The sequence below is a fragment of the Schistocerca nitens genome, chromosome 6 (genome assembly GCF_023898315.1).
Source record: "Schistocerca nitens isolate TAMUIC-IGC-003100 chromosome 6, iqSchNite1.1, whole genome shotgun sequence".
Lineage (NCBI taxonomy): Eukaryota > Metazoa > Arthropoda > Insecta > Orthoptera > Acrididae > Schistocerca > Schistocerca nitens.
This window is the reverse complement of record NC_064619.1, coordinates 116196738-116221226: the sequence shown is the minus strand read 5'-3', so window position 1 is coordinate 116221226 and position 24489 is coordinate 116196738. Positions and strand designations below refer to the sequence as shown.

Genomic DNA, 24489 nt, shown 5'->3' with positions numbered 1-24489 from the left:
CATGGCAGTACACTGAATGAAAGGGATGTTCTACAACCTATGACAAGTATTCTACTGGCCTCAGAGGTTTTCTGAATGCATAGGCACAACAGTGGTTTGTATGCATTTTGTAGTATAATGTCATGCTTGGCGATGTCATTCGTTTACGAGCCTCGCTACAGTGTGCATGCACGTTATCCATGTGAAGAGGCGCAAGCAGATGCTACCATTCTGCGAGATTCCTGCAGAAGGTATACCAATTGCGTTGATATACAGAGCACAAGTGAGCCAAATTCAAGGCCTCCGTGGCGCAATCGGCTAGCGCGTTCGGCTGTTAACCGAAAGGTTGGTGGTTCGAGCCCACCCGGGGGCGAAATCGTTTTAACCGGCACCGAGGTGAGGACATACGTCAACTTTGTTAGAGATACACAGCTAGCGTGACAATTTGGCTGTGTTTGAGTGATGCCACAGAGCCTTATACACATTCAGCCAAGTGACACTGTAGGTAAAAACATGGCCCTACACAGACGTTCTACTCTTTTCCTATTTATTCGTCATGTGTGACACTGCAGTAGAGCGACGCCCACTACAAAAGACGTATTCTTTACATTCAATTTCAGCGTATACGTCGCGACTGCCATATGACAGGGCCTGTCTCTCGATGTCGATTTGTATTTGGTGTCTCTTAAGTGTCGGTCTGCAGTGGGCCGCTGTTGGCCGAGAGACGTGCAGTCGCTCGCCTTACATGAAGCCCCATGGGCAACGCCAGTGCCACTGTGGGCAACAGCATACTGTAGCCAGAGAGAGGAGCCGAAAGGCGCATTTCGCAGTCGAGCCACGCTATCCCACAAGCTGTGCACTAGGTCAGGATTGTGCAGACCGCAAACTTCTGGTGGCCCGACGCTCGTCGTCGATCGTAAGGGCGAAACAGTCAAGAGATTTGGAAAACTGCAATGTGGACACCCCCAGCAGCAGCTGTGTGCCAAATCCGATATCTGGTCGAGGGCTGCAAGATTCAGTATGATGAAGTGACAATTCGGGTATAGCTCACAAACGCCAAGCTGCCGCCTTTTTAGCTCAGTGGTAGAGCACTGGTCTCGTAAACCAGGGGTCGTGATTTCGAACCTCACAGAAGGCATTCATTTTTTTAACCTTCCTGCAAGGAGCGGAGCTATCTCGACCAGCATCTAACACATGGCAGTACACTGAATGAAAGGGATGTTCTACAACCTATGACAAGTATTCTACTGGCCTCAGAGGTTTTCTGAATGCATAGGCACAACAGTGGTTTGTATGCATTTTGTAGTATAATGTCATGCTTGGCGATGTCATTCGTTTACGAGCCTCGCTACAGTGTGCATGCACGTTATCCATGTGAAGAGGCGCAAGCAGATGCTACCATTCTGCGAGATTCCTGCAGAAGGTATACCAATTGCGTTGATATACAGAGCACAAGTGAGCCAAATTCAAGGCCTCCGTGGCGCAATCGGCTAGCGCGTTCGGCTGTTAACCGAAAGGTTGGTGGTTCGAGCCCACCCGGGGGCGAAATCGTTTTAACCGGCACCGAGGTGAGGACATACGTCAACTTTGTTAGAGATACACAGCTAGCGTGACAATTTGGCTGTGTTTGAGTGATGCCACAGAGCCTTATACACATTCAGCCAAGTGACACTGTAGGTAAAAACATGGCCCTACACAGACGTTCTACTCTTTTCCTATTTATTCGTCATGTGTGACACTGCAGTAGAGCGACGCCCACTACAAAAGACGTATTGTTTACATTCAATTTCAGCGTATACGTCGCGACTGCCATATGACAGGGCCTGTCTCTCGATGTCGATTTGTATTTGGTGTCTCTTAAGTGTCGGTCTGCAGTGGGCCGCTGTTGGCCGAGAGACGTGCAGTCGCTCGCCTTACATGAAGCCCCATGGGCAACGCCAGTGCCACTGTGGGCAACAGCATACTGTAGCCAGAGAGAGGAGCCGAAAGGCGCATTTCGCAGTCGAGCCACGCTATCCCACAAGCTGTGCACTAGGTCAGGATTGTGCAGACCGCAAACTTCTGGTGGCCCGACGCTCGTCGTCGATCGTAAGGGCGAAACAGTCAAGAGATTTGGAAAACGGCAATGTGGACACCCCCAGCAGCAGCTGTGTGCCAAATCCGATATCTGGTCGAGGGCTGCAAGATTCAGTATGATGAAGTGACAATTCGGGTATAGCTCACAAACGCCAAGCTGCCGCCTTTTTAGCTCAGTGGTAGAGCACTGGTCTCGTAAACCAGGGGTCGTGATTTTGAACCTCACAGAAGGCATTCATTTTTTTAACCTTCCTGCAAGGAGCGGAGCTATCTCGACCAGCATCTAACACATGGCAGTACACTGAATGAAAGGGATGTTCTACAACCTATGACAAGTATTCTACTGGCCTCAGAGGTTTTCTGAATGGATAGGCACAACAGTGGTTTGTATGCATTTTGTAGTATAATGTCATGCTTGGCGATGTCATTCGTTTACGAGCCTCGCTACAGTGTGCATGCACGTTATCCATGTGAAGAGGCGCAAGCAGATGCTACCATTCTGCGAGATTCCTGCAGAAGGTATACCAATTGCGTTGATATACAGAGCACAAGTGAGCCAAGTTCAAGGCCTCCGTGGCGCAATCGGCTAGCGCGTTCGGCTGTTAACCGAAAGGTTGGTGGTTCGAGCCCACCCGGGGGCGAAATCGTTTTAACCGGCACCGAGGTGAGGACATACGTCAACTTTGTTAGAGATACACAGCTAGCGTGACAATTTGGCTGTGTTTGAGTGATGCCACAGAGCCTTATACACATTCAGCCAAGTGACACTGTAGGTAAAAACATGGCCCTACACAGACGTTCTACTCTTTTCCTATTTATTCGTCATGTGTGACACTGCAGTAGAGCGACGCCCACTACAAAAGACGTATTCTTTACATTCAAATTCAGCGTATACGTCGCGACTGCCATATGACAGGGCCTGTCTCTCGATGTCGATTTGTATTTGGTGTCTCTTAAGTGTCGGTCTGCAGTGGGCCGCTGTTGGCCGAGAGACGTGCAGTCGCTCGCCTTACATGAAGCCCCATGGGCAACGCCAGTGCCACTGTGGGCAACAGCATACTGTAGCCAGAGAGAGGAGCCGAAAGGCGCATTTCGCAGTCGAGCCACGCTATCCCACAAGCTGTGCACTAGGTCAGGATTGTGCAGACCGCAAACTTCTGGTGGCCCGACGCTCGTCGTCGATCGTAAGGGCGAAACAGTCAAGAGATTTGTAAAACTGCAATGTGGACACCCCCAGCAGCAGCTGTGTGCCAAATCCGATATCTGGTCGAGGGCTGCAAGATTCAGTATTATGAACTGACAATTCGGGTATAGCTCACAAACGCCAAGCTGCCGCCTTTTTAGCTCAGTGGTAGAGCACTGGTCTCGTAAACCAGGGGTCGTGATTTCGAACCTCACAGAAGGCATTCATTTTTTTAACCTTCCTGCAAGGAGCGGAGCTATCTCGACCAGCATCTAACACATGGCAGTACACTGAATGAAAGGGATGTTCTACAACCTATGACAAGTATTCTACTGGCCTCAGAGGTTTTCTGAATGCATAGGCACAACAGTGGTTTGTATGCATTTTGTAGTATAATGTCATGCTTGGCGATGTCATTCGTTTACGAGCCTCGCTACAGTGTGCATGCACGTTATCCATGTGAAGAGGCGCAAGCAGATGCTACCATTCTGCGAGAGTCCTGCAGAAGGTATACCAATTGCGTTGATATACAGAGCACAAGTGAGCCAAATTCAAGGCCTCCGTGGCGCAATCGGCTAGCGCGTTCGGCTGTTAACCGAAAGGTTGGTGGTTCGAGCCCACCCGGGGGCGAAATCGTTTTAACCGGCACCGAGGTGAGGACATACGTCAACTTTGTTAGAGATACACAGCTAGCGTGACAATTTGGCTGTGTTTGAGTGATGCCACAGAGCCTTATACACATTCAGCCAAGTGACACTGTAGGTAAAAACATGGCCCTACACAGACGTTCTACTCTTTTCCTATTTATTCGTCATGTGTGACACTGCAGTAGAGCGACGCCCACTACAAAAGACGTATTCTTTACATTCAATTTCAGCGTATACGTCGCGACTGCCATATGACAGGGCCTGTCTCTCGATGTCGATTTGTATTTGGTGTCTCTTAAGTGTCGGTCTGCAGTGGGCCGCTGTTGGCCGAGAGACGTGCAGTCGCTCGCCTTACATGAAGCCCCATGGGCAACGCCAGTGCCACTGTGGGCAACAGCATACTGTAGCCAGAGAGAGGAGCCGAAAGGCGCATTTCGCAGTCGAGCCACGCTATCCCACAAGCTGTGCACTAGGTCAGGATTGTGCAGACCGCAAACTTCTGGTGGCCCGACGCTCGTCGTCGATCGTAAGGGCGAAACAGTCAAGAGATTTGGAAAACTGCAATGTGGACACCCCCAGCAGCAGCTGTGTGCCAAATCCGATATCTGGTCGAGGGCTGCAAGATTCAGTATGATGAAGTGACAATTCGGGTATAGCTCACAAACGCCAAGCTGCCGCCTTTTTAGCTCAGTGGTAGAGCACTGGTCTCGTAAACCAGGGGTCGTGATTTCGAACCTCACAGAAGGCATTCATTTTTTTAACCTTCCTGCAAGGAGCGGAGCTATCTCGACCAGCATCTAACACATGGCAGTACACTGAATGAAAGGGATGTTCTACAACCTATGACAAGTATTCTACTGGCCTCAGAGGTTTTCTGAATGCATAGGCACAACAGTGGTTTGTATGCATTTTGTAGTATAATGTCATGCTTGGCGATGTCATTCGTTTACGAGCCTCGCTACAGTGTGCATGCACGTTATCCATGTGAAGAGGCGCAAGCAGATGCTACCATTCTGCGAGATTCCTGCAGAAGGTATACCAATTGCGTTGATATACAGAGCACAAGTGAGCCAAATTCAAGGCCTCCGTGGCGCAATCGGCTAGCGCGTTCGGCTGTTAACCGAAAGGTTGGTGGTTCGAGCCCACCCGGGGGCGAAATCGTTTTAACCGGCACCGAGGTGAGGACATACGTCAACTTTGTTAGAGATACACAGCTAGCGTGACAATTTGGCTGTGTTTGAGTGATGCCACAGAGCCTTATACACATTCAGCCAAGTGACACTGTAGGTAAAAACATGGCCCTACACAGACGTTCTACTCTTTTCCTATTTATTCGTCATGTGTGACACTGCAGTAGAGCGACGCCCACTACAAAAGACGTATTGTTTACATTCAATTTCAGCGTATACGTCGCGACTGCCATATGACAGGGCCTGTCTCTCGATGTCGATTTGTATTTGGTGTCTCTTAAGTGTCGGTCTGCAGTGGGCCGCTGTTGGCCGAGAGACGTGCAGTCGCTCGCCTTACATGAAGCCCCATGGGCAACGCCAGTGCCACTGTGGGCAACAGCATACTGTAGCCAGAGAGAGGAGCCGAAAGGCGCATTTCGCAGTCGAGCCACGCTATCCCACAAGCTGTGCACTAGGTCAGGATTGTGCAGACCGCAAACTTCTGGTGGCCCGACGCTCGTCGTCGATCGTAAGGGCGAAACAGTCAAGAGATTTGGAAAACGGCAATGTGGACACCCCCAGCAGCAGCTGTGTGCCAAATCCGATATCTGGTCGAGGGCTGCAAGATTCAGTATGATGAAGTGACAATTCGGGTATAGCTCACAAACGCCAAGCTGCCGCCTTTTTAGCTCAGTGGTAGAGCACTGGTCTCGTAAACCAGGGGTCGTGATTTTGAACCTCACAGAAGGCATTCATTTTTTTAACCTTCCTGCAAGGAGCGGAGCTATCTCGACCAGCATCTAACACATGGCAGTACACTGAATGAAAGGGATGTTCTACAACCTATGACAAGTATTCTACTGGCCTCAGAGGTTTTCTGAATGCATAGGCACAACAGTGGTTTGTATGCATTTTGTAGTATAATGTCATGCTTGGCGATGTCATTCGTTTACGAGCCTCGCTACAGTGTGCATGCACGTTATCCATGTGAAGAGGCGCAAGCAGATGCTACCATTCTGCGAGATTCCTGCAGAAGGTATACCAATTGCGTTGATATACAGAGCACAAGTGAGCCAAGTTCAAGGCCTCCGTGGCGCAATCGGCTAGCGCGTTCGGCTGTTAACCGAAAGGTTGGTGGTTCGAGCCCACCCGGGGGCGAAATCGTTTTAACCGGCACCGAGGTGAGGACATACGTCAACTTTGTTAGAGATACACAGCTAGCGTGACAATTTGGCTGTGTTTGAGTGATGCCACAGAGCCTTATACACATTCAGCCAAGTGACACTGTAGGTAAAAACATGGCCCTACACAGACGTTCTACTCTTTTCCTATTTATTCGTCATGTGTGACACTGCAGTAGAGCGACGCCCACTACAAAAGACGTATTCTTTACATTCAAATTCAGCGTATACGTCGCGACTGCCATATGACAGGGCCTGTCTCTCGATGTCGATTTGTATTTGGTGTCTCTTAAGTGTCGGTCTGCAGTGGGCCGCTGTTGGCCGAGAGACGTGCAGTCGCTCGCCTTACATGAAGCCCCATGGGCAACGCCAGTGCCACTGTGGGCAACAGCATACTGTAGCCAGAGAGAGGAGCCGAAAGGCGCATTTCGCAGTCGAGCCACGCTATCCCACAAGCTGTGCACTAGGTCAGGATTGTGCAGACCGCAAACTTCTGGTGGCCCGACGCTCGTCGTCGATCGTAAGGGCGAAACAGTCAAGAGATTTGTAAAACTGCAATGTGGACACCCCCAGCAGCAGCTGTGTGCCAAATCCGATATCTGGTCGAGGGCTGCAAGATTCAGTATTATGAACTGACAATTCGGGTATAGCTCACAAACGCCAAGCTGCCGCCTTTTTAGCTCAGTGGTAGAGCACTGGTCTCGTAAACCAGGGGTCGTGATTTCGAACCTCACAGAAGGCATTCATTTTTTTAACCTTCCTGCAAGGAGCGGAGCTATCTCGACCAGCATCTAACACATGGCAGTACACTGAATGAAAGGGATGTTCTACAACCTATGACAAGTATTCTACTGGCCTCAGAGGTTTTCTGAATGCATAGGCACAACAGTGGTTTGTATGCATTTTGTAGTATAATGTCATGCTTGGCGATGTCATTCGTTTACGAGCCTCGCTACAGTGTGCATGCACGTTATCCATGTGAAGAGGCGCAAGCAGATGCTACCATTCTGCGAGAGTCCTGCAGAAGGTATACCAATTGCGTTGATATACAGAGCACAAGTGAGCCAAATTCAAGGCCTCCGTGGCGCAATCGGCTAGCGCGTTCGGCTGTTAACCGAAAGGTTGGTGGTTCGAGCCCACCCGGGGGCGAAATCGTTTTAACCGGCACCGAGGTGAGGACATACGTCAACTTTGTTAGAGATACACAGCTAGCGTGACAATTTGGCTGTGTTTGAGTGATGCCACAGAGCCTTATACACATTCAGCCAAGTGACACTGTAGGTAAAAACATGGCCCTACACAGACGTTCTACTCTTTTCCTATTTATTCGTCATGTGTGACACTGCAGTAGAGCGACGCCCACTACAAAAGACGTATTCTTTACATTCAATTTCAGCGTATATGTCGCGACTGCCATATGACAGGGCCTGTCTCTCGATGTCGATTTGTATTTGGTGTCTCTTAAGTGTCGGTCTGCAGTGGGCCGCTGTTGGCCGAGAGACGTGCAGTCGCTCGCCTTACATGAAGCCCCATGGGCAACGCCAGTGCCACTGTGGGCAACAGCATACTGTAGCCAGAGAGAGGAGCCGAAAGGCGCATTTCGCAGTCGAGCCACGCTATCCCACAAGCTGTGCACTAGGTCAGGATTGTGCAGACCGCAAACTTCTGGTGGCCCGACGCTCGTCGTCGATCGTAAGGCCGAAACAGTCAAGAGATTTGGAAAACGGCAATGTGGACACCCCCAGCAGCAGCTGTGTGCCAAATCCGATATCTGGTCGAGGGCTGCAAGATTCAGTATGATGAAGTGACAATTCGGGGATAGCTCACAAACGCCAAGCTGCCGCCTTCTTAACTCAGTGGTAGAGCACTGGTCTCGTAAACCAGGGGTCGTGAGTTCGAACCTCACAGAAGGCATTCATTTTTTTAACCTTCCTGCAAGGAGCGGAGCTATCTCGACCAGCATCTAACACATGGCAGTACACTGAATGAAAGGGATGTTCTACAACCTATGACAAGTATTCTACTGGCCTCAGAGGTTTTCTGAATGCATAGGCACAACAGTGGTTTGTATGCATTTTGTAGTATAATGTCATGCTTGGCGATGTCATTCGTTTACGAGCCTCGCTACAGTGTGCATGCACGTTATCCATGTGAATAGGCGCAAGCAGATGCTACCATTCTGCGAGATTCCTGCAGAAGGTATACCAATTGCGTTGATATACAGAGCACAAGTGAGCCAAATTCAAGGCCTCCGTGGCGCAATCGGCTAGCGCGTTCGGCTGTTAACCGAAAGGTTGGTGGTTCGAGCCCACCCGGGGGCGAAATCGTTTTAACCGGCACCGAGGTGAGGACATACGTCAACTTTGTTAGAGATACACAGCTAGCGTGACAATTTGGCTGTGTTTGAGTGATGCCACAGAGCCTTATACACATTCAGCCAAGTGACACTGTAGGTAAAAACATGGCCCTACACAGACGTTCTACTCTTTTCCTATTTATTCGTCATGTGTGACACTGCAGTAGAGCGACGCCCACTACAAAAGACGTATTCTTTACATTCAATTTCAGCGTATACGTCGCGACTGCCATATGACAGGGCCTGTCTCTCGATGTCGATTTGTATTTGGTGTCTCTTAAGTGTCGGTCTGCAGTGGGCCGCTGTTGGCCGAGAGACGTGCAGTCGCTCGCCTTACATGAAGCCCCATGGGCAACGCCAGTGCCACTGTGGGCAACAGCATACTGTAGCCAGAGAGAGGAGCCGAAAGGCGCATTTCGCAGTCGAGCCACGCTATCCCACAAGCTGTGCACTAGGTCAGGATTGTGCAGACCGCAAACTTCTGGTGGCCCGACGCTCGTCGTCGATCGTAAGGGCGAAACAGTCAAGAGATTTGGAAAACGGCAATGTGGACACCCCCAGCAGCAGCTGTGTGCCAAATCCGATATCTGGTCGAGGGCTGCAAGATTCAGTATGCTGAAGTGACAATTCGGGTATAGCTCACAAACGCCAAGCTGCCGCCTTCTTAGCTCAGTGGTAGAGCACTGGTCTCGTAAACCAGGGGTCGTGATTTCGAACCTCACAGAAGGCATTCATTTTTTTAACCTTCCTGCAAGGAGCGGAGCTATCTCGACCAGCATCTAACACATGGCAGTACACTGAATGAAAGGGATGTTCTACAACCTATGACAAGTATTCTACTGGCCTCAGAGGTTTTCTGAATGCATAGGCACAACAGTGGTTTGTATGCATTTTGTAGTATAATGTCATGCTTGGCGATGTCATTCGTTTACGAGCCTCGCTACAGTGTGCATGCACGTTATCCATGTGAAGAGGCGCAAGCAGATGCTACCATTCTGCGAGATTCCTGCAGAAGGTATACCAATTGCGTTGATATACAGAGCACAAGTAAGCCAAATTCAAGGCCTCCGTGGCGCAATCGGCTAGCGCGTTCGGCTGTTAACGGAAAGGTTGGTGGTTCGAGCCCACCCGGGGGCGAAATCGTTTTAACCGGCACCGAGGTGAGGACATACGTCAACTTTGTTAGAGATACGCAGCTAGCGTGACAATTTGGCTGTGTTTGAGTGATGCCACAGAGCCTTATACACATTCAGCCAAGTGACACTGTAGGTAAAAACATGGCCCTACACAGACGTTCTACTCTTTTCCTATTTATTCGTCATGTGTGACACTGCAGTAGAGCGACGCCCACTACAAAAGACGTATTCATTACATTCAATTTCAGCGTATACGTCGCGACTGCCATATGACAGGGCCTGTCTCTCGATGTCGATTTGTATTTGGTGTCTCTTAAGTGTCGGTCTGCAGTGGGCCGCTGTTGGCCGAGAGACGTGCAGTTTGAGTGATGCCACAGAGCCTTATACACATTCAGCCAAGTGACACTGTAGGTAAAAACATGGCCCTACACAGACGTTCTACTCTTTTCCTATTTATTCGTCATGTGTGACACTGCAGTAGAGCGACGCCCACTACAAAAGACGTATTCTTTACATTCAATTTCAGCGTATACGTCGCGACTGCCATATGACAGGGCCTGTCTCTCGATGTCGATTTGTATTTGGTGTCTCTTAAGTGTCGGTCTGCAGTGGGCCGCTGTTGGCCGAGAGACGTGCAGTCGCTCGCCTTACATGAAGCCCCATGGGCAACGCCAGTGCCACTGTGGGCAACAGCATACTGTAGCCAGAGAGAGGAGCCGAAAGGCGCATTTCGCAGTCGAGCCACGCTATCCCACAAGCTGTGCACTAGGTCAGGATTGTGCAGACCGCAAACTTCTGGTGGCCCGACGCTCGTCGTCGATCGTAAGGGCGAAACAGTCAAGAGATTTGGAAAACGGCAATGTGGACACCCCCAGCAGCAGCTGTGTGCCAAATCCGATATCTGGTCGAGGGCTGCAAGATTCAGTATGATGAAGTGACAATTCGGGTATAGCTCACAAACGCCAAGCTGCCGCCTTCTTAGCTCAGTGGTAGAGCACTGGTCTCGTAAACCAGGGGTCGTGATTTCGAACCTCACAGAAGGCATTCATTTTTTTAACCTTCCTGCAAGGAGCGGAGCTATCTCGACCAGCATCTAACACATGGCAGTACACTGAATGAAAGGGATGTTCTACAACCTATGACAAGTATTCTACTGGCCTCAGAGGTTTTCTGAATGCATAGGCACAACAGTGGTTTGTATGCATTTTGTAGTATAATGTCATGCTTGGCGATGTCATTCGTTTACGAGCCTCGCTACAGTGTGCATGCACGTTATCCATGTGAAGAGGCGCAAGCAGATGCTACCATTCTGCGAGATTCCTGCAGAAGGTATACCAATTGCGTTGATATACAGAGCACAAGTAAGGCAAATTCAAGGCCTCCGTGGCGCAATCGGCTAGCGCGTTCGGCTGTTAACGGAAAGGTTGGTGGTTCGAGCCCACCCGGGGGCGAAATCGTTTTAACCGGCACCGAGGTGAGGACATACGTCAACTTTGTTAGAGATACGCAGCTAGCGTGACAATTTGGCTGTGTTTGAGTGATGCCACAGAGCCTTATACACATTCAGCCAAGTGACACTGTAGGTAAAAACATGGCCCTACACAGACGTTCTACTCTTTTCCTATTTATTCGTCATGTGTGACACTGCAGTAGAGCGACGCCCACTACAAAAGACGTATTCATTACATTCAATTTCAGCGTATACGTCGCGACTGCCATATGACAGGGCCTGTCTCTCGATGTCGATTTGTATTTGGTGTCTCTTAAGTGTCGGTCTGCAGTGGGCCGCTGTTGGCCGAGAGACGTGCAGTTTGAGTGATGCCACAGAGCCTTATACACATTCAGCCAAGTGACACTGTAGGTAAAAACATGGCCCTACACAGACGTTCTACTCTTTTCCTATTTATTCGTCATGTGTGACACTGCAGTAGAGCGACGCCCACTACAAAAGACGTATTCTTTACATTCAATTTCAGCGTATACGTCGCGACTGCCATATGACAGGGCCTGTCTCTCGATGTCGATTTGTATTTGGTGTCTCTTAAGTGTCGGTCTGCAGTGGGCCGCTGTTGGCCGAGAGACGTGCAGTCGCTCGCCTTACATGAAGCCCCATGGGCAACGCCAGTGCCACTGTGGGCAACAGCATACTGTAGCCAGAGAGAGGAGCCGAAAGGCGCATTTCGCAGTCGAGCCACGCTATCCCACAAGCTGTGCACTAGGTCACGATTGTGCAGACCGCAAACTTCTGGTGGCCCGACGCTCGTCGTCGATCGTAAGGGCGAAACAGTCAAGAGATTTGGAAAACGGCAATGTGGACACCCCCAGCAGCAGCTGTGTGCCAAATCCGATATCTGCTCGAGGGCTGCAAGATTCAGTATGATGAAGTGACAATTCGGGGATAGCTCACAAACGCCAAGCTGCCGCCTTCTTAACTCAGTGGTAGAGCACTGGTCTCGTAAACCAGGGGTCGTGAGTTCGAACCTCACAGAAGGCATTCATTTTTTTAACCTTCCTGCAAGGAGCGGAGCTATCTCGGCCAGCATCTAACACATGGCAGTACACTGAATGAAAGGGATGTTCTACAACCTATGACAAGTATTCTACTGGCCTCAGAGGTTTTCTGAATGCATAGGCACAACAGTGGTTTGTATGCATTTTGTAGTATAATGTCATGCTTGGCGATGTCATTCGTTTACGAGCCTCGCTACAGTGTGCATGCACGTTATCCATGTGAAGAGGCGCAAGCAGATGCTACCATTCTGCGAGATTCCTGCAGAAGGTATACCAATTGCGTTGATATACAGAGCACAAGTGAGCCAAATTCAAGGCCTCCGTGGCGCAATCGGCTAGCGCGTTCGGCTGTTAACCGAAAGGTTGGTGGTTCGAGCCCACCCGGGGGCGAAATCGTTTTAACCGGCACCGAGGTGAGGACATACGTCAACTTTGTTAGAGATACACAGCTAGCGTGACAATTTGGCTGTGTTTGAGTGATGCCACAGAGCCTTATACACATTCAGCCAAGTGACACTGTAGGTAAAAACATGGCCCTACACAGACGTTCTACTCTTTTCCTATTTATTCGTCATGTGTGACACTGCAGTAGAGCGACGCCCACTACAAAAGACGTATTCTTTACATTCAATTTCAGCGTATACGTCGCGACTGCCATATGACAGGGCCTGTCTCTCGATGTCGATTTGTATTTGGTGTCTCTTAAGTGTCGGTCTGCAGTGGGCCGCTGTTGGCCGAGAGACGTGCAGTCGCTCGCCTTACATGAAGCCCCATGGGCAACGCCAGTGCCACTGTGGGCAACAGCATACTGTAGCCAGAGAGAGGAGCCGAAAGGCGCATTTCGCAGTCGAGCCACGCTATCCCACAAGCTGTGCACTAGGTCAGGATTGTGCAGACCGCAAACTTCTGGTGGCCCGACGCTCGTCGTCGATCGTAAGGGCGAAACAGTCAAGAGATTTGGAAAACGGCAATGTGGACACCCCCAGCAGCAGCTGTGTGCCAAATCCGATATCTGGTCGAGGGCTGCAAGATTCAGTATGATGAAGTGACAATTCGGGGATAGCTCACAAACGCCAAGCTGCCGCCTTTTTAGCTCAGTGGTAGAGCACTGGTCTCGTAAACCAGGGGTCGTGATTTCGAACCTCACAGAAGGCATTCATTTTTTTAACCTTCCTGCAAGGAGCGGAGCTATCTCGACCAGCATCTAACACATGGCAGTACACTGAATGAAAGGGATGTTCTACAACCTATGACAAGTATTCTACTGGCCTCAGAGGTTTTCTGAATGCATAGGCACAACAGTGGTTTGTATGCATTTTGTAGTATAATGTCATGCTTGGCGATGTCATTCGTTTACGAGCCTCGCTACAGTGTGCATGCACGTTATCCATGTGAAGAGGCGCAAGCAGATGCTACCATTCTGCGAGATTCCTGCAGAAGGTATACCAATTGCGTTGATATACAGAGCACAAGTGAGCCAAGTTCAAGGCCTCCGTGGCGCAATCGGCTAGCGCGTTCGGCTGTTAACCGAAAGGTTGGTGGTTCGAGCCCACCCGGGGGCGAAATCGTTTTAACCGGCACCGAGGTGAGGACATACGTCAACTTTGTTAGAGATACACAGCTAGCGTGACAATTTGGCTGTGTTTGAGTGATGCCACAGAGCCTTATACACATTCAGCCAAGTGACACTGTAGGTAAAAACATGGCCCTACACAGACGTTCTACTCTTTTCCTATTTATTCGTCATGTGTGACACTGCAGTAGAGCGACGCCCACTACAAAAGACGTATTCTTTACATTCAATTTCAGCGTATACGTCGCGACTGCCATATGACAGGGCCTGTCTCTCGATGTCGATTTGTATTTGGTGTCTCTTAAGTGTCGGTCTGCAGTGGGCCGCTGTTGGCCGAGAGACGTGCAGTCGCTCGCCTTACATGAAGCCCCATGGGCAACGCCAGTGCCACTGTGGGCAACAGCATACTGTAGCCAGAGAGAGGAGCCGAAAGGCGCATTTCGCAGTCGAGCCACGCTATCCCACAAGCTGTGCACTAGGTCAGGATTGTGCAGACCGCAAACTTCTGGTGGCCCGACGCTCGTCGTCGATCGTAAGGGCGAAACAGTCAAGAGATTTGGAAAACGGCAATGTGGACACCCCCAGCAGCAGCTGTGTGCCAAATCCGATATCTGGTCGAGGGCTGCAAGATTCAGTATGATGAAGTGACAATTCGGGTATAGCTCACAAACGCCAAGCTGCCGCCTTTTTAGCTCAGTGGTAGAGCACTGGTCTCGTAAATCAGGGGTCGTGATTTCGAACCTCACAGAAGGCATTCATTTTTTTAACCTTCCTGCAAGGAGCGGAGCTATCTCGACCAGCATCTAACACATGGCAGTACACTGAATGAAAGGGATGTTCTACAACCTATGACAAGTATTCTACTGGCCTCAGAGGTTTTCTGAATGCATAGGCACAACAGTGGTTTGTATGCATTTTGTAGTATAATGTCATGCTTGGCGATGTCATTCGTTTACGAGCCTCGCTACAGTGTGCATGCACGTTATCCATGTGAAGAGGCGCAAGCAGATGCTACCATTCTGCGAGATTCCTGCAGAAGGTATACCAATTGCGTTGATATACAGAGCACAAGTGAGCCAAGTTCAAGGCCTCCGTGGCGCAATCGGCTAGCGCGTTCGGCTGTTAACCGAAAGGTTGGTGGTTCGAGCCCACCCGGGGGCGAAATCGTTTTAACCGGCACCGAGGTGAGGACATACGTCAACTTTGTTAGAGATACACAGCTAGCGTGACAATTTGGCTGTGTTTGAGTGATGCCACAGAGCCTTATACACATTCAGCCAAGTGACACTGTAGGTAAAAACATGGCCCTACACAGACGTTCTACTCTTTTCCTATTTATTCGTCATGTGTGACACTGCAGTAGAGCGACGCCCACTACAAAAGACGTATTCTTTACATTCAGTTTCAGCGTATACGTCGCGACTGCCATATGACAGGGCCTGTCTCTCGATGTCGATTTGTATTTGGTGTCTCTTAAGTGTCGGTCTGCAGTGGGCCGCTGTTGGCCGAGAGACGTGCAGTCGCTCGCCTTACATGAAGCCCCATGGGCAACGCCAGTGCCACTGTGGGCAACAGCATACTGTAGCCAGAGAGAGGAGCCGAAAGGCGCATTTCGCAGTCGAGCCACGCTATCCCACAAGCTGTGCACTAGGTCAGGATTGTGCAGACCGCAAACTTCTGGTGGCCCGACGCTCGTCGTCGATCGTAAGGGCGAAACAGTCAAGAGATTTGGAAAACGGCAATGTGGACACCCCCAGCAGCAGCTGTGTGCCAAATCCGATATCTGGTCGAGGGCTGCAAGATTCAGTATGATGAAGTGACAATTCGGGTATAGCTCACAAACGCCAAGCTGCCGCCTTTTTAGCTCAGTGGTAGAGCACTGGTCTCGTAAACCAGGGGTCGTGATTTCGAACCTCACAGAAGGCATTCATTTTTTTAACCTTCCTGCAAGGAGCGGAGCTATCTCGACCAGCATCTAACACATGGCAGTACACTGAATGAAAGGGATGTTCTACAACCTATGACAAGTATTCTACTGGCCTCAGAGGTTTTCTGAATGCATAGGCACAACAGTGGTTTGTATGCATTTTGTAGTATAATGTCATGCTTGGCGATGTCATTCGTTTACGAGCCTCGCTACAGTGTGCATGCACGTTATCCATGTGAAGAGGCGCAAGCAGATGCTACCATTCTGCGAGATTCCTGCAGAAGGTATACCAATTGCGTTGATATACAGAGCACAAGTGAGCCAAATTCAAGGCCTCCGTGGCGCAATCGGCTAGCGCGTTCGGCTGTTAACCGAAAGGTTGGTGGTTCGAGCCCACCCCGGAGCGAAATCGTTTTAACCGGCACCGAGGTGAGGACATACGTCAACTTTGTTAGAGATACACAGCTAGCGTGACAATTTGGCTGTGTTTGAGTGATGCCACAGAGCCTTATACACATTCAGCCAAGTGACACTGTAGGTAAAAACATGGCCCTACACAGACGTTCTACTCTTTTCCTATTTATTCGTCATGTGTGACACTGCAGTAGAGCGACGCCCACTACAAAAGACGTATTGTTTACATTCAATTTCAGCGTATACGTCGCGACTGCCATATGACAGGGCCTGTCTCTCGATGTCGATTTGTATTTGGTGTCTCTTAAGTGTCGGTCTGCAGTGGGCCGCTGTTGGCCGAGAGACGTGCAGTCGCTCGCCTTACATGAAGCCCCATGGGCAACGCCAGTGCCACTGTGGGCAACAGCATACTGTAGCCAGAGAGAGGAGCCGAAAGGCGCATTTCGCAGTCGAGCCACGCTATCCCACAAGCTGTGCACTAGGTCAGGATTGTGCAGACCGCAAACTTCTGGTGGCCCGACGCTCGTCGTCGATCGTAAGGGCGAAACAGTCAAGAGATTTGGAAAACGGCAATGTGGACACCCCCAGCAGCAGCTGTGTGCCAAATCCGATATCTGGTCGAGGGCTGCAAGATTCAGTATGATGAAGTGACAATTCGGGTATAGCTCACAAACGCCAAGCTGCCGCCTTTTTAGCTCAGTGGTAGAGCACTGGTCTCGTAAATCAGGGGTCGTGATTTCGAACCTCACAGAAGGCATTCATTTTTTTAACCTTCCTGCATGGAGCGGAGCTATCTCGACCAGCATCTAACACATGGCAGTACACTGAATGAAAGGGATGTTCTACAACCTATGACAAGTATTCTACTGGCCTCAGAGGTTTTCTGAATGCATAGGCACAACAGTGGTTTGTATGCATTTTGTAGTATAATGTCATGCTTGGCGATGTCATTCGTTTACGAGCCTCGCTACAGTGTGCATGCACGTTATCCATGTGAAGAGGCGCAAGCAGATGCTACCATTCTGTGAGATTCCTGCAGAAGGTATACCAATTGCGTTGATATACAGAGCACAAGTGAGCCAAATTCAAGGCCTCCGTGGCGCAATCGGCTAGCGCGTTCGGCTGTTAACCGAAAGGTTGGTGGTTCGAGCCCACCCGGGGGCGAAATCGTTTTAACCGGCACCGAGGTGAGGACATACGTCAACTTTGTTAGAGATACACAGCTAGCGTGACAATTTGGCTGTGTTTGAGTGATGCCACAGAGCCTTATACACATTCAGCCAAGTGACACTGCAGGTAAAAACATGGCCCTACACAGACGTTCTACTCTTTTCCTATTTATTCGTCATGTGTGACACTGCAGTAGAGCGACGCCCACTACAAAAGACGTATTGTTTACATTCAATTTCAGCGTATACGTCGCGACTGCCATATGACAGGGCCTGTCTCTCGATGTCGATTTGTATTTGGTGTCTCTTAAGTGTCGGTCTGCAGTGGGCCGCTGTTGGCCGAGAGACGTGCAGTCGCTCGCCTTACATGAAGCCCCATGGGCAACGCCAGTGCCACTGTGGGCAACAGCATACTGTAGCCAGAGAGAGGAGCCGAAAGGCGCATTTCGCAGTCGAGCCACGCTATCCCACAAGCTGTGCACTAGGTCAGGATTGTGCAGACCGCAAACTTCTGGTGGCCCGACGCTCGTCGTCGATCGTAAGGGCGAAACAGTCAAGAGATTTGGAAAACGGCAATGTGGACACCCCCAGCAGCAGCTGTGTGCCAAATCCGATATCTGGTCGAGGGCTGCAAGATTCAGTATTATGAACTGACAATTCGGGTATAGCTCACAAACGCCAAGCTGCCGCCTTTTTAGCTCAGTGGTAGAGCACTGGTCTCGTAAACCAGGGGTCGTGATTTCGAACCTCACAGAAGGCATTCATTTTTTTAACCTTCCTGCAAGGAGCGGAGCTATCTCGACCAGCATCTAACACATGGCAGTACACTGAATGAAAGGGATGTTCTACAACCTATGACAAGTATTCTACTGGCCTCAGAGGTTTTCTGAATGCATAGGCACAACAGTGGTTTGTATGCATTTTGTAGTATAATGTCATGCTTGGCGATGTCATTCGTTTACGAGCCTCGCTACAGTGTGCATGCACGTTATCCATGTGAAGAGGCGCAAGCAGATGCTACCATTCTGCGAGATTCCTGCAGAAGGTATACCAATTGCGTTGATATACAGAGCACAAGTGAGCCAAATTCAAGGCCTCCGTGGCGCAATCGGCTAGCGCGTTCGGCTGTTAACCGAAAGGTTGGTGGTTCGAGCCCACCCGGGGGCGAAATCGTTTTAACCGGCACCGAGGTGAGGACATACGTCAACTTTGTTAGAGATACACAGCTAGCGTGACAATTTGGCTGTGTTTGAGTGATGCCACAGAGCCTTATACACATTCAGCCAAGTGACACTGTAGGTAAAAACATGGCCCTACACAGACGTTCTACTCTTTTCCTATTTATTCGTCATGTGTGACACTGCAGTAGAGCGACGCCCACTACAAAAGACGTATTCTTTACATTCAATTTCAGCGTATACGTCGCGACTGCCATATGACAGGGCCTGTCTCTCGATGTCGATTTGTATTTGGTGTCTCTTAAGTGTCGGTCTGCAGTGGGCCGCTGTTGGCCGAGAGACGTGCAGTCGCTCGCCTTACATGAAGCCCCATGGGCAACGCCAGTGCCACTGTGGGCAACAGCATCCTGTAGCCAGAGAGAGGAGCCGAAAGGCGCATTTCGCAGTCGAGCCACGCTATCCCACAAGCTGTGCACTAGGTCAGGATTGTGCAGACCGCAAACTTCTGGTGGCCCGACGCTCGTCGTCGATCGTAAGGCCGAAACAGTCAAGAGATTTGGAAAACGGCAATGTGGACACCCCCAGCAGCAGCTGTGTGCCAAATCCGATATCTGGTCGAGGGCTGCAAGATTCAGTATGATGAAGTGACAATTCGGGTATAGCTCACAAACGCCAAGCTGCCGCCTTCTTAACTCAGTGGTAGAGCACTGGTCTCGTAAACCAGGGGTCGTGAGTTCGAACCTCACAGAAGGCATTCATTTTTTTAACCTTCCTGCAAGGAGCGGAGCTATCTCGACCAGCATCTAACACATGGCAGTACACTGAATGAAAGGGATGTTCTACAACCTATGACAAGTATTCTACTGGCCTCAGAGGTTTTCTGAATGCATAGGCACAACAGTGGTTTGTATGCATTTTGTAGTATAATGTCATGCTTGGCGATGTCATTCGTTTACGAGCCTCGCTACAGTGTGCATGCACGTTATCCATGTGAATAGGCGCAAGCAGATGCTACCATTCTGCGAGATTCCTGCAGAAGGTATACCAATTGCGTTGATATACAGAGCACAAGTGAGCCAAATTCAAGGCCTCCGTGGCGCAATCGGCTAGCGCGTTCGGCTGTTAACCGAAAGGTTGGTGGTTCGAGCCCACCCGGGGGCGAAATCGTTTTAACCGGCACCGAGGTGAGGACATACGTCAACTTTGTTAGAGATACACAGCTAGCGTGACAATTTGGCTGTGTTTGAGTGATGCCACAGAGCCTTATACACATTCAGCCAAGTGACACTGTAGGTAAAAACATGGCCCTACACAGACGTTCTACTCTTTTCCTATTTATTCGTCATGTGTGACACTGCAGTAGAGCGACGCCCACTACAAAAGACGTATTCTTTACATTCAATTTCAGCGTATACGTCGCGACTGCCATATGACAGGGCCTGTCTCTCGATGTCGATTTGTATTTGGTGTCTCTTAAGTGTCGGTCTGCAGTGGGCCGCTGTTGGCCGAGAGACGTGCAGTTTGAGTGATGCCACAGAGCCTTATACACATTCAGCCAAGTGACACTGTAGGTAAAAACATGGCCCTACACAGACGTTCTACTCTTTTCCTATTTATTCGTCATGTGTGACACTGCAGTAGAGCGACGCCCACTACAAAAGACGTATTGTTTACATTCAATTTCAGCGTATACGTCGCGACTGCCATATGACAGGGCCTGTCTCTCGATGTCGATTTGTATTTGGTGTCTCTTAAGTGTCGGTCTGCAGTGGGCCGCTGTTGGCCGAGAGACGTGCAGTCGCTCGCCTTACATGAAGCCCCATGGGCAACGCCAGTGCCACTGTGGGCAACAGCATACTGTAGCCAGAGAGAGGAGCCGAAAGGCGCATTTCGCAGTCGAGCCACGCTATCCCACAAGCTGTGCACTAGGTCAGGATTGTGCAGACCGCAAACTTCTGGTGGCCCGACGCTCGTCGTCGATCGTAAGGGCGAAACAGTCAAGAGATTTGGAAAACGGCAATGTGGACACCCCCAGCAGCAGCTGTGTGCCAAATCCGATATCTGGTCGAGGGCTGCAAGATTCAGTATGATGAAGTGACAATTCGGGTATAGCTCACAAACGCCAAGCTGCCGCCTTTTTAGCTCAGTGGTAGAGCACTGGTCTCGTAAACCAGGGGTCGTGATTTCGAACCTCACAGAAGGCATTCATTTTTTTAACCTTCCTGCAAGGAGCGGAGCTATCTCGACCAGCATCTAACACATGGCAGTACACTGAATGAAAGGGATGTTCTACAACCTATGACAAGTATTCTACTGGCCTCAGAGGTTTTCTGAATGCATAGGCACAACAGTGGTTTGTATGCATTTTGTAGTATAATGTCATGCTTGGCGATGTCATTCGTTTACGAGCCTCGCTACAGTGTGCATGCACGTTATCCATGTGAAGAGGCGCAAGCAGATGCTACCATTCTGCGAGATTCCTGCAGAAGGTATACCAATTGCGTTGATATACAGAGCACAAGTGAGCCAAATTCAAGGCCTCCGTGGCGCAATCGGCTAGCGCGTTCGGCTGTTAACCGAAAGGTTGGTGGTTCGAGCCCACCCGGGGGCGAAATCGTTTTAACCGGCACCGAGGTGAGGACATACGTCAACTTTGTTAGAGATACACAGCTAGCGTGACAATTTGGCTGTGTTTGAGTGATGCCACAGAGCCTTATACACATTCAGCCAAGTGACACTGTAGGTAAAAACATGGCCCTACACAGACGTTCTACTCTTTTCCTATTTATTCGTCATGTGAGACACTGCAGTAGAGCGACGCCCACTACAAAAGACGTATTGTTTACATTCAATTTCAGCGTATACGTCGCGACTGCCATATGACAGGGCCTGTCTCTCGATGTCGATTTGTATTTGGTGTCTCTTAAGTGTCGGTCTGCAGTGGGCCGCTGTTGGCCGAGAGACGTGCAGTCGCTCGCCTTACATGAAGCCCCATGGGCAACTCCAGTGCCACTGTGGGCAACAGCATACTGTAGCCAGAGAGAGGAGCCGAAAGGCGCATTTCGCAGTCGAGCCACGCTATCCCACAAGCTGTGCACTAGGTCAGGATTGTGCAGACCGCAAACATCTGGTGGCCCGACGCTCGTCGTCGATCGTAAGGGCGAAACAGTCAAGAGATTTGGAAAACGGCAATGTGGACACCCCCAGCAGCAGCTGTGTGCCAAATCCGATATCTGGTCGAGGGCTGCAAGATTCAGTATGATGAAGTGACAATTCGGGTATAGCTCACAAACGCCAAGCTGCCGCCTTCTTAGCTCAGTGGTAGAGCACTGGTCTCGTAAACCAGGGGTCGTGATTTCGAACCTCACAGAAGGCATTCATTTTTTTAACCTTCCTGCAAGGAGCGGAGCTATCTCGACCAGCATCTAACACATGGCAGTACACTGAATGAAAGGGATGTTCTACAACCTATGACAAGTATTCTACTGGCCTCAGAGGTTTTCTGAATGCATAGGCACAACAGTGGTTTGTATGCATTTTGTAGTATAATGTCATGCTTGGCGATGTCATTCGTTTACGAGCCTCGCTACAGTGTGCATGCACGTTATCCATGTGAAGAGGCGCAAGCAGATGCTACCATTCTGCGAGATTCCTGCAGAAGGTATACCAATTGCGTTGATATACAGAGCACAAGTGAGCCAAATTCAAGGCCTCCGTGGCGCAATCGGCTAGCGCGTTCGGCTGTTAACCGAAAGGTTGGTGGTTCGAGCCCACCCGGGGGCGAAATCGTTTTAACCGGCACCGAGGTGAGGACATACGTCAACTTTGTTAGAGATACACAGCTAGCGTGACAATTTGGCTGTGTTTGAGTGATGCCACAGAGCCTTATACACATTCAGCCAAGTGACACTGTAGGTAAAAACATGGCCCTACACAGACGATCTAATCTTTTCCTATTTATTCGTCATGTGTGACACTGCAGTAGAGCGACGCCCACTACAAAAGACGTATTCTTTACATTCAATTTCAGCGTATACGTCGCGACTGCCATATGACAGGGCCTGTCTCTCGATGTCGATTTGTATTTGGTGTCTCTTAAGTGTCGGTCTGCAGTGGGCCGCTGTTGGCCGAGAGACGTGCAGCTTGAGTGATGCCACAGAGCCTTATACACATTCAGCCAAGTGACACTGTAGGTAAAAACATGGCCCTACACAGACGTTCTACTCTTTTCCTATTTATTCGTCATGTGTGACACTGCAGTAGAGCGACGCCCACTACAAAAGACGTATTCTTTACATTCAATTTCAGCGTATACGTCGCGACTGCCATATGACAGGGCCTGTCTCTCGATGTCGATTTGTATTTGGTGTCTCTTAAGTGTCGGTCTGCAGTGGGCCGCTGTTGGCCGAGAGACGTGCAGTTTGAGTGATGCCACAGAGCCTTATACACATTCAGCCAAGTGACACTGTAGGTAAAAACATGGCCCTACACAGACGTTCTACTCTTTTCCTATTTATTCGTCATGTGTGACACTGCAGTAGAGCGACGCCCACTACAAAAGACGTATTCTTTACATTCAATTTCAGCGTATACGTCGCGACTGCCATATGACAGGGCCTGTCTCTCGATGTCGATTTGTATTTGGTGTCTCTTAAGTGTCGGTCTGCAGTGGGCCGCTGTTGGCCGAGAGACGTGCAGTCGCTCGCCTTACATGAAGCCCCATGGGCAACGCCAGTGCCACTGTGGGCAACAGCATCCTGTAGCCAGAGAGAGGAGCCGAAAGGCGCATTTCGCAGTCGAGCCACGCTATCCCACAAGCTGTGCACTAGGTCAGGATTGTGCAGACCGCAAACTTCTGGTGGCCCGACGCTCGTCGTCGATCGTAAGGCCGAAACAGTCAAGAGATTTGGAAAACGGCAATGTGGACACCCCCAGCAGCAGCTGTGTGCCAAATCCGATATCTGGTCGAGGGCTGCAAGATTCAGTATGATGAAGTGACAATTCGGGGATAGCTCACAAACGCCAAGCTGCCGCCTTCTTAACTCTGTGGTAGAGCACTGGTCTCGTAAACCAGGGGTCGTGAGTTCGAACCTCACAGAAGGCATTCATTTTTTTAACCTTCCTGCAAGGAGCGGAGCTATCTCGACCAGCATCTAACACATGGCAGTACACTGAATGAAAGGGATGTTCTACAACCTATGACAAGTATTCTACTGGCCTCAGAGGTTTTCTTAATGCATAGGCACAACAGTGGTTTGTATGCATTTTGTAGTATAATGTCATGCTTGGCGATGTCATTCGTTTACGAGCCTCGCTACAGTGTGCATGCACGTTATCCATGTGAATAGGCGCAAGCAGATGCTACCATTCTGCGAGATTCCTGCAGAAGGTATACCAATTGCGTTGATATACAGAGCACAAGTGAGCCAAATTCAAGGCCTCCGTGGCGCAATCGGCTAGCGCGTTCGGCTGTTAACCGAAAGGTTGGTGGTTCGAGCCCACCCGGGGGCGAAATCGTTTTAACCGGCACCGAGGTGAGGACATACGTCAACTTTGTTAGAGATACACAGCTAGCGTGACAATTTGGCTGTGTTTGAGTGATGCCACAGAGCCTTATACACATTCAGCCAAGTGACACTGTAGGTAAAAACATGGCCCTACACAGACGTTCTACTCTTTTCCTATTTATTCGTCATGTGTGACACTGCAGTAGAGCGACGCCCACTACAAAAGACGTATTCTTTACATTCAATTTCAGCGTATACGTCGCGACTGCCATATGACAGGGCCTGTCTCTCGATGTCGATTTGTATTTGGTGTCTCTTAAGTGTCGGTCTGCAGTGGGCCGCTGTTGGCCGAGAGACGTGCAGTCGCTCGCCTTACATGAAGCCCCATGGGCAACGCCAGTGCCACTGTGGGCAACAGCATACTGTAGCCAGAGAGAGGAGCCGAAAGGCGCATTTCGCAGTCGAGCCACGCTATCCCACAAG

At 50.0% G+C, this 24489-nt stretch overlaps 39 non-coding genes across 39 annotated transcripts; all 39 read left to right on the top strand.

Annotated features, from left to right (window-relative positions):
- Positions 1-278: 278 nt before the first annotated feature.
- Trnan-guu (transfer RNA asparagine (anticodon GUU)) lies at positions 279-352 on the top strand. Its single transcript has one exon. It is a non-coding gene; the product is annotated as a tRNA-Asn (tRNA).
- A 693-nt stretch (positions 353-1045) lies between these two features.
- Trnat-cgu (transfer RNA threonine (anticodon CGU)) lies at positions 1046-1117 on the top strand. Its single transcript has one exon. It is a non-coding gene; the product is annotated as a tRNA-Thr (tRNA).
- A 333-nt stretch (positions 1118-1450) lies between these two features.
- Trnan-guu (transfer RNA asparagine (anticodon GUU)) lies at positions 1451-1524 on the top strand. The gene has a single exon. It is a non-coding gene; the product is annotated as a tRNA-Asn (tRNA).
- A 693-nt stretch (positions 1525-2217) lies between these two features.
- On the top strand, positions 2218-2289 carry Trnat-cgu (transfer RNA threonine (anticodon CGU)). The gene has a single exon. It is a non-coding gene; the product is annotated as a tRNA-Thr (tRNA).
- A 333-nt stretch (positions 2290-2622) lies between these two features.
- Trnan-guu (transfer RNA asparagine (anticodon GUU)) lies at positions 2623-2696 on the top strand. Its single transcript has one exon. It is a non-coding gene; the product is annotated as a tRNA-Asn (tRNA).
- A 693-nt stretch (positions 2697-3389) lies between these two features.
- Trnat-cgu (transfer RNA threonine (anticodon CGU)) lies at positions 3390-3461 on the top strand. The gene has a single exon. It is a non-coding gene; the product is annotated as a tRNA-Thr (tRNA).
- A 333-nt stretch (positions 3462-3794) lies between these two features.
- On the top strand, positions 3795-3868 carry Trnan-guu (transfer RNA asparagine (anticodon GUU)). Its single transcript has one exon. It is a non-coding gene; the product is annotated as a tRNA-Asn (tRNA).
- A 693-nt stretch (positions 3869-4561) lies between these two features.
- Positions 4562-4633, top strand: Trnat-cgu (transfer RNA threonine (anticodon CGU)). The gene has a single exon. It is a non-coding gene; the product is annotated as a tRNA-Thr (tRNA).
- Positions 4634-4966: 333 nt separating this feature from the next.
- Positions 4967-5040, top strand: Trnan-guu (transfer RNA asparagine (anticodon GUU)). The gene has a single exon. It is a non-coding gene; the product is annotated as a tRNA-Asn (tRNA).
- A 693-nt stretch (positions 5041-5733) lies between these two features.
- Trnat-cgu (transfer RNA threonine (anticodon CGU)) lies at positions 5734-5805 on the top strand. The gene has a single exon. It is a non-coding gene; the product is annotated as a tRNA-Thr (tRNA).
- A 333-nt stretch (positions 5806-6138) lies between these two features.
- Trnan-guu (transfer RNA asparagine (anticodon GUU)) lies at positions 6139-6212 on the top strand. The gene has a single exon. It is a non-coding gene; the product is annotated as a tRNA-Asn (tRNA).
- Positions 6213-6905: 693 nt separating this feature from the next.
- Trnat-cgu (transfer RNA threonine (anticodon CGU)) lies at positions 6906-6977 on the top strand. The gene has a single exon. It is a non-coding gene; the product is annotated as a tRNA-Thr (tRNA).
- Positions 6978-7310: 333 nt separating this feature from the next.
- On the top strand, positions 7311-7384 carry Trnan-guu (transfer RNA asparagine (anticodon GUU)). The gene has a single exon. It is a non-coding gene; the product is annotated as a tRNA-Asn (tRNA).
- Positions 7385-8077: 693 nt separating this feature from the next.
- On the top strand, positions 8078-8149 carry Trnat-cgu (transfer RNA threonine (anticodon CGU)). The gene has a single exon. It is a non-coding gene; the product is annotated as a tRNA-Thr (tRNA).
- A 333-nt stretch (positions 8150-8482) lies between these two features.
- Trnan-guu (transfer RNA asparagine (anticodon GUU)) lies at positions 8483-8556 on the top strand. The gene has a single exon. It is a non-coding gene; the product is annotated as a tRNA-Asn (tRNA).
- Positions 8557-9249: 693 nt separating this feature from the next.
- Trnat-cgu (transfer RNA threonine (anticodon CGU)) lies at positions 9250-9321 on the top strand. Its single transcript has one exon. It is a non-coding gene; the product is annotated as a tRNA-Thr (tRNA).
- A 333-nt stretch (positions 9322-9654) lies between these two features.
- Positions 9655-9728, top strand: Trnan-guu (transfer RNA asparagine (anticodon GUU)). Its single transcript has one exon. It is a non-coding gene; the product is annotated as a tRNA-Asn (tRNA).
- Positions 9729-10699: 971 nt separating this feature from the next.
- On the top strand, positions 10700-10771 carry Trnat-cgu (transfer RNA threonine (anticodon CGU)). Its single transcript has one exon. It is a non-coding gene; the product is annotated as a tRNA-Thr (tRNA).
- A 333-nt stretch (positions 10772-11104) lies between these two features.
- Trnan-guu (transfer RNA asparagine (anticodon GUU)) lies at positions 11105-11178 on the top strand. The gene has a single exon. It is a non-coding gene; the product is annotated as a tRNA-Asn (tRNA).
- Positions 11179-12149: 971 nt separating this feature from the next.
- Positions 12150-12221, top strand: Trnat-cgu (transfer RNA threonine (anticodon CGU)). The gene has a single exon. It is a non-coding gene; the product is annotated as a tRNA-Thr (tRNA).
- Positions 12222-12554: 333 nt separating this feature from the next.
- Positions 12555-12628, top strand: Trnan-guu (transfer RNA asparagine (anticodon GUU)). Its single transcript has one exon. It is a non-coding gene; the product is annotated as a tRNA-Asn (tRNA).
- Positions 12629-13321: 693 nt separating this feature from the next.
- Trnat-cgu (transfer RNA threonine (anticodon CGU)) lies at positions 13322-13393 on the top strand. Its single transcript has one exon. It is a non-coding gene; the product is annotated as a tRNA-Thr (tRNA).
- A 333-nt stretch (positions 13394-13726) lies between these two features.
- On the top strand, positions 13727-13800 carry Trnan-guu (transfer RNA asparagine (anticodon GUU)). Its single transcript has one exon. It is a non-coding gene; the product is annotated as a tRNA-Asn (tRNA).
- Positions 13801-14493: 693 nt separating this feature from the next.
- Positions 14494-14565, top strand: Trnat-cgu (transfer RNA threonine (anticodon CGU)). Its single transcript has one exon. It is a non-coding gene; the product is annotated as a tRNA-Thr (tRNA).
- A 333-nt stretch (positions 14566-14898) lies between these two features.
- Trnan-guu (transfer RNA asparagine (anticodon GUU)) lies at positions 14899-14972 on the top strand. The gene has a single exon. It is a non-coding gene; the product is annotated as a tRNA-Asn (tRNA).
- A 693-nt stretch (positions 14973-15665) lies between these two features.
- On the top strand, positions 15666-15737 carry Trnat-cgu (transfer RNA threonine (anticodon CGU)). The gene has a single exon. It is a non-coding gene; the product is annotated as a tRNA-Thr (tRNA).
- Positions 15738-16070: 333 nt separating this feature from the next.
- On the top strand, positions 16071-16144 carry Trnan-guu (transfer RNA asparagine (anticodon GUU)). The gene has a single exon. It is a non-coding gene; the product is annotated as a tRNA-Asn (tRNA).
- A 693-nt stretch (positions 16145-16837) lies between these two features.
- On the top strand, positions 16838-16909 carry Trnat-cgu (transfer RNA threonine (anticodon CGU)). Its single transcript has one exon. It is a non-coding gene; the product is annotated as a tRNA-Thr (tRNA).
- Positions 16910-17242: 333 nt separating this feature from the next.
- Trnan-guu (transfer RNA asparagine (anticodon GUU)) lies at positions 17243-17316 on the top strand. The gene has a single exon. It is a non-coding gene; the product is annotated as a tRNA-Asn (tRNA).
- A 693-nt stretch (positions 17317-18009) lies between these two features.
- Trnat-cgu (transfer RNA threonine (anticodon CGU)) lies at positions 18010-18081 on the top strand. Its single transcript has one exon. It is a non-coding gene; the product is annotated as a tRNA-Thr (tRNA).
- Positions 18082-18414: 333 nt separating this feature from the next.
- Positions 18415-18488, top strand: Trnan-guu (transfer RNA asparagine (anticodon GUU)). Its single transcript has one exon. It is a non-coding gene; the product is annotated as a tRNA-Asn (tRNA).
- Positions 18489-19181: 693 nt separating this feature from the next.
- Positions 19182-19253, top strand: Trnat-cgu (transfer RNA threonine (anticodon CGU)). The gene has a single exon. It is a non-coding gene; the product is annotated as a tRNA-Thr (tRNA).
- Positions 19254-19586: 333 nt separating this feature from the next.
- Positions 19587-19660, top strand: Trnan-guu (transfer RNA asparagine (anticodon GUU)). The gene has a single exon. It is a non-coding gene; the product is annotated as a tRNA-Asn (tRNA).
- A 971-nt stretch (positions 19661-20631) lies between these two features.
- On the top strand, positions 20632-20703 carry Trnat-cgu (transfer RNA threonine (anticodon CGU)). Its single transcript has one exon. It is a non-coding gene; the product is annotated as a tRNA-Thr (tRNA).
- A 333-nt stretch (positions 20704-21036) lies between these two features.
- Trnan-guu (transfer RNA asparagine (anticodon GUU)) lies at positions 21037-21110 on the top strand. The gene has a single exon. It is a non-coding gene; the product is annotated as a tRNA-Asn (tRNA).
- A 693-nt stretch (positions 21111-21803) lies between these two features.
- On the top strand, positions 21804-21875 carry Trnat-cgu (transfer RNA threonine (anticodon CGU)). Its single transcript has one exon. It is a non-coding gene; the product is annotated as a tRNA-Thr (tRNA).
- Positions 21876-22208: 333 nt separating this feature from the next.
- Trnan-guu (transfer RNA asparagine (anticodon GUU)) lies at positions 22209-22282 on the top strand. The gene has a single exon. It is a non-coding gene; the product is annotated as a tRNA-Asn (tRNA).
- A 1249-nt stretch (positions 22283-23531) lies between these two features.
- On the top strand, positions 23532-23603 carry Trnat-cgu (transfer RNA threonine (anticodon CGU)). The gene has a single exon. It is a non-coding gene; the product is annotated as a tRNA-Thr (tRNA).
- A 333-nt stretch (positions 23604-23936) lies between these two features.
- On the top strand, positions 23937-24010 carry Trnan-guu (transfer RNA asparagine (anticodon GUU)). Its single transcript has one exon. It is a non-coding gene; the product is annotated as a tRNA-Asn (tRNA).
- The last annotated feature ends 479 nt before the right edge of the window (positions 24011-24489 follow it).